Here is a 6000-nt window from a genome sequence, read left to right on the forward strand (position 1 = left end):
CGTTGTTTTAGTATAAATAAATACAAAGCCAAGTCAATTAATTCAAGTTTTGTTAAATATTGCACAAAAAAAGAACAGTTGCTGTGAGAGACACTGGCATTTTTAGCAGATATTTCAAGGATCTCACAGCATTGTTGGCACTCATGACCGTCATGGGGCCAAAGCAGCAGCACGAAATCACCCCTACACTTGTACAGATCTGATTAAAACTGAAATGACCAGGGGATGGAGAATTATACTGTAGCACATCGCATGAGATGGGATGGACTCAGGTAAAGCCCATCTGGTTGTTGTCAAATCCTATGCTTCATGTGACCATACCATTTAAGTGGATAATTGCTAGGTGGTGTGATGTATTATGGTAGTATGCTGTATGCTAGAATACTGTAGTAAGTAGAATGTAAGAAAGGTATTATTAATAGGTAGGTGGTGGGAGGTAATGTAACAGTAGGCAGTAACATAGTAACATAGTAACTAAGGCTGAAAAAGACGTTAGTCCATCAAGTTCAACCTATCTAACTTGTAGCTACTGACTTGAGTAAGTCATATCTATAGGATTCCCTTAGTAGCCAAAATGTATCTAGTTTTTATTTAAATTAACAGTAGTTGCTGTAACCACCCCCACCGGCATTGAGTGCATCACCTGCTCTAATGGTAAAGAAACCTCGGTACTTGTGTATTATCACGGCGTCCACGATGTTGATCGTAGTGCAATATAGCGGCATGCGATGTGATGCAATGTTTAATTGTACAAGCACCCTGATGGGTCCTTACAATGTTAAATGCACCCCCATTGTCAACGCGACCCCCACTATCAACGCCAACCCGAAGCGTGGCGAGCGCAGCAAGCCCACGAGGGGCGGCGGTACGCGTCCTACCCCCACTATCCACGTCGGTGTGGAGTTGATTTTAGATAGTGTGGCAAGCACACCGAGGGGACGCGGATGACTTTATATGTATTCCAAGTCCCCTCACTGAGCCCGAAGCATGGCAAGCGCAGCGAGCCCCGTGCGGGCATGCGGATGACTTTACATGTATTCCGCGTCCCCTCACGGGGCTCGCTGTGCTCGCCACGCTTCAGGCTCGCCACACTATCTAAAGTCAACTCCATGCCAACGTGGATAGTGGGGGTATGAAAAGGTCGGAGGACGCATACCGCCGCCCCTTGCGGGCTCGCTGCGTTCGCCACGATTCGGGCTGTTCACACTATCTAAAGTCAACTCCACGCCGACGTGGATAGTGGGGGTATGAAAAGGTCGGAGGACGCGTACCGCCGCCCCTCGCAGGCACGCTGCGCTCGCCACGCTTCAGGTTGGTGTTGATAGTGGGGGTAGCGTTGACAATGGGGGGCATTTAACATTCTGGGGGCATTTAACATTGTATGCACCCATCAGGGTGCTTGTACAATTAAAAATCGAATGCGATCGCATCACATGCCATTTCCTGGCATGCAATGCAATATTTAATTGTACATTTTGGCTTTTTCCCGTGAAAATCGCATTGCATACCATCGCATACCTTTTTTAGTGGTATGCGATGCGATGGGCGCCGTGATAATACACAAGTACCGAAACGTCTTCTTAATTCAGTACAGAATTTATTTTCCTTGCGCCTCAGTACATGCCCGCGTGTCCTAAGTATAGGCCTGTTAGTGAACAAATCATCTCCTAGTTCTATATGATTCCCAATCTTGTATTTGAACATACTAATCATATCTCAGCCTTCAGTGAAAACGTATTCAGCCTGGTTAACCTTTCTTTGTATTCTATTGATTCAAGACCTTTTACTAGCTTAGTCGCCCTTTTCTGTGACTGTTCCAATAACTCCATTTAGCCTATAAGTAGCTTGTTCATTTTTGTTCCCATGATGAATTACCGTACATGCAGCATCAATAGTATGATGCAGGATGGTTGAAGGTAATGTGGCATTATGTACCATAGGGGCAGATATATTAAGCCTGGTAAAGACATAAAGTGGAAGGTGATAATGCACCAGCTAATCAACTCCTAACTGTAATTTTTCAAGCATAGCTGATTGGCTGGTGCATTATCACCTTCTGCTTTATCTCCACTTTATCTCTTCTCCAGGCTTAATACGTCTGCCCCATAGTTAGTATACTGAAAGGGAGGGGTGCCGGACGGGTTCCCGACAGTCGGGATCCCGACAGTCATTTACCCGACAGTCATTTACCCGACGTCGGGATCCCAACTGTCAAAATGCCGAGCCACCGTGCCCGCAGCGTGGCGAGCGCAGCGTGGCGAGCGCAGCGAGCCCGCAAGGGTCTTTTTTGCGCTCGCCATGCTGTCTGACTCCGGGCAGTCGGGATCCCGACGTCGGGATAATGACTGTCGGGATCCCAACTGTCGGAGTCCCATACCACACCCGAAAGGGAGTGGGAGGTGTTGTGGGAACAAGAGTACTGTATTGTACAGTATGTATGTCAGCCCCACATATAAAATACTGGAGGCAGCGATACTGACAGTTACAGCCTTCAGACAAATCTGAAATTAGGAATGTATTTATTTTAAGTGCATATGTATTCTTTTTAGATTAATAGTTATTATTATCTGAAATGTTTAATTAAAATGTATTTAGGTTTTGCTTGGAGTCTTCTCACATTTTAATTTTTTATACAGTGAAATGGGTATACTTGGAGTCTCCAGCCAGTCTTTCCCTCATCCTGCATATCATCAGTTGGCAGCTGATATCACCGGTGCCACCTATAGCCACTCCATTTTTTGATGATGTCCAAAGTGTGCCAGGCTGGGGGTTCAAAAGAAACTAGGAGAATATCCCATGTTCCAAGAAAAAGCAATGCCAACAGTGGACTGGCAAACTTACTCTACACCAATCTGAGTATCATGCAGCCTTGGCAACTGGAAGTCTCAACACAAGTGGCAGGGCTGCCACCTCAAGAGGTCCTTATCCTCCAGGGACACCGTGCAAGTGCTTTTATAGTGAACTTGTATACATGCAACGTTGGCTGGAAGTGGATATAATGAATCTATATATATACATATACATATTTTTATTCTGCAAAGAACCAGTTCCAAAAAGTGCTTTTCCTCCATTCTTCTCCGCCTGATCCCTGCAGCACATAACAGACTGTGTGGCGTTGGCGGGAAGGGGGAGCGCCGCCTTACACCCCAATCCCCAGGTTGGTGTGCGAGTCTTCAATCAGACAACGGTTTCAACCAACACTTGAAGGAGAGCTGTCCAATTATCCTGTTTCAAAACTAACCCTTCTTATTGGTCACTGAGCACATAGGGAGACTGGCACCTTCCGATGGATAAATTAGAGACGTTTGGCCACATTACCTCAAAAGGTTATGTTGAGGTAGCTGGATATGGGAAGTTTTTGTGAGCAATGCATTGCAGGTTCCTTTGGGTTTAATATCAGTGTTTTCCTGCATTATTGTTGTATTGAGGGTGTATTGTGCAGAGGTTAGTGAAACAGACCCTTACCAAATCAGGATGTTATCACAGGTAAGAGACTGTAGGAAACAACTACCTGACTTAGAATACACACAGCCGCTTTATGGTCATCTCAATTTAATTGTTTGACCATTTGAATGTTCTTCTGTGAGCCACTGACAGCGAGACCAGCTAAGTGGAGCAGTGTCACGGCAAGTAGTTAATTACCTCTTCCAATGACAATGAATGAAACTCGAGTCTTTTTGAATGTTCTACCAGTCAACATCAAATCCACAACATTGTAACACAGTGTCATATATGATTAGGTCCCTATACCAGGCTTCTGCCTTTCACATACTGTATACCAAACTCTCTATATATATTTTGCCAAAACCGGTATTCCCTTTATCAGGAAATCATGCGTCATTAGTAACGCAACCGTTTTTAAGTTAATATATTTAAATTGATTAACTAGGAAAATAAAAACATATTTATTTTCTCAATTATATTATTGCCAATTTGCCTGGTGGGTATTACTATGCTACTATTCATGATAAAACATTGACTACCTCTTCTGTTTTTAAAGTACTTCACAGAGTACATACATATAATATGTACCCTGATGTCGTCTAGGTACAAACATGTTTTAACACTGTCACAACTGATTTGTGCAAAACATACAGTCACTGAACAATGATTATTTCCATCTGTTTCACTGTGTAACAGCAACAACCACTGAATCTGGTAAAGTAGCCATCAAAAGTACATGCTACAGAAACACAGGATGTAAGGAGAAAAATCAACTACAGTGTTCGCTCAAATATGCAGTACTAAGGCAAGAACACTAATAATTCCATTGTGTTTGGCATGACGTGTATAACTCCATAATCTGCCCCCGTGCCCCTGCAATGCATTGCTGATTTATTTAGTGCAATGACCCCTTTCCAATGACAACTGTACCATCAGCCGACCAGGTGACTGTATGTACAGTAGTGTCACATGGATTTGCTGTACAGGTCACATGTAGCATCTTTTATTGCACTTAATAAGAAGATAATGAATAGATGAAAACAATTTGAATGTAGCCAATATACAGTATATTTATTTTAAGGTATTTTTTTTTAGTTCACGCACAAACAGTTTTAAGACATACAGATATAGGTTATTGTCACTTTGGGCCTAAATCAGAAGTAGATGCAATGCCCGTCCCTGCTACATCTTTGTGCGCAGATGAGTTCTGCCACTTGCATAAAAAGATGCTCCATTGGCTGCACATATGTTACACCATTGGATCTCTAAGCAACGGTATGGTTCCCCACAATGTCACAAGTAACATGACATTGCTGCCAGTGAAACTGCATTAGAAGACACAGCCACTGGCTCAACACACTCCTGAAATAATGGTGACATGTCTACGTTTTAGTAGCCACCTCCTTTACCTCACACTTACGCACACACACACTCAGATACCGTATAAAAGCATCATCCAACTGTGCCATTGAGTCTGCCTCTGAATAAGGCCCTTTATAACTGTAGAGGTGGTGTTTCTGCCTGTTTTTGAGGAAAATAAAATGGCTGATGTTAAAATGTTCATCAGCAAAGACCAATGAATATATAAAGAGGACGTGGCCATTGAGTGGCATGTTGGGAGTTCTGTAGCTGCCATTTTATTCCTTGTGCTTCACAAATTCCAATAATTATAATAACCCTAAACAGGCAAAAACACAGCATTTAGCAGCAAAAGTATGGTAAATAATATGTATTAATAAAATGTCATATTGGTGCTTTATCCTCTTTGCACAACACAGCTGAGCAGATTGTGGAACATCAGATATGCAGGAGGTAAACTTCCCTAGTTCCGGATTCTCATAATGCTACTTTCTCCTTGGCCTCTCCCAACTCCTACAGTCTGAGATGCAAACATTATCAGGACTAGCTACCAGCTCATTGCTCAGCTACTGGCCTCCCCCACTGCAACCCACATACTACCCATGGAAAGGACAAACAGAATAAATAGACTATTTTGTACAGAGATATATTTTTATGAAGAGAATTTGTACAGTTAAAAAAATATAGAAATGAAAAAAAAAATGTAAATCAAATCCTTTATGTCCTATTTGGATTATTGTATCCTATGGTAGTGATGAGCTTTTTTTGTAAATGTAAAAATGTACAAATGCCTTGTTTACAGAAGATAACTGTATATATGTAATCTATACACACTCTGGCTTGTCTGCAATATAAGCTGTTTAATTTATGTGTCTCTGTATATGAGGCTTCTTTTTGTTCAATTTGTCTTTTAATTTTCATGATTTTGAAAAGCTATTTTAAAATTTTGAAAACAAATTAAATCTAAATTTTTGCATTGTTCTGCCTACTGTGAGTTCTGTATACCAAAGAACAACATGTCCTTCACCTATACTAAAGGCAAGTACGCCCTTCACTTATACCAAAAGCAAGCATGCCCTTCACTTATACCAAAAGCAAGCACGTCCTTCACTTATACCAAAGATAAGTATGCACTTCACTTATACCAAAGGCAAGCACACCCTTCACTTATACCAAAGGCAGGCACGCCCTTCACTT

The 6000-nt window shown here is 42.0% G+C and overlaps 1 protein-coding gene across 3 annotated transcripts in view; it reads left to right on the plus strand.

Moving 5' to 3' along the window:
* Nucleotides 1-5782, plus strand: part of CSMD2 (CUB and Sushi multiple domains 2) — a 909603-nt gene extending 903821 nt beyond the window's left edge. For all 3 annotated transcript variants that reach the window (XM_083173665.1, XM_083173666.1, XM_083173667.1), the window contains one exon: nucleotides 2637-5782. The gene's annotated coding sequence lies outside the window, so the exon portion shown is untranslated. The remainder of the gene's footprint in view (nucleotides 1-2636) is intronic.
* The last annotated feature ends 218 nt before the right edge of the window (nucleotides 5783-6000 follow it).

The sequence above is a fragment of the Crinia signifera genome, chromosome 2 (assembly GCF_055691185.1).
Source record: "Crinia signifera chromosome 2, ASM5569118v1, whole genome shotgun sequence".
NCBI lineage: Eukaryota > Metazoa > Chordata > Amphibia > Anura > Myobatrachidae > Crinia > Crinia signifera.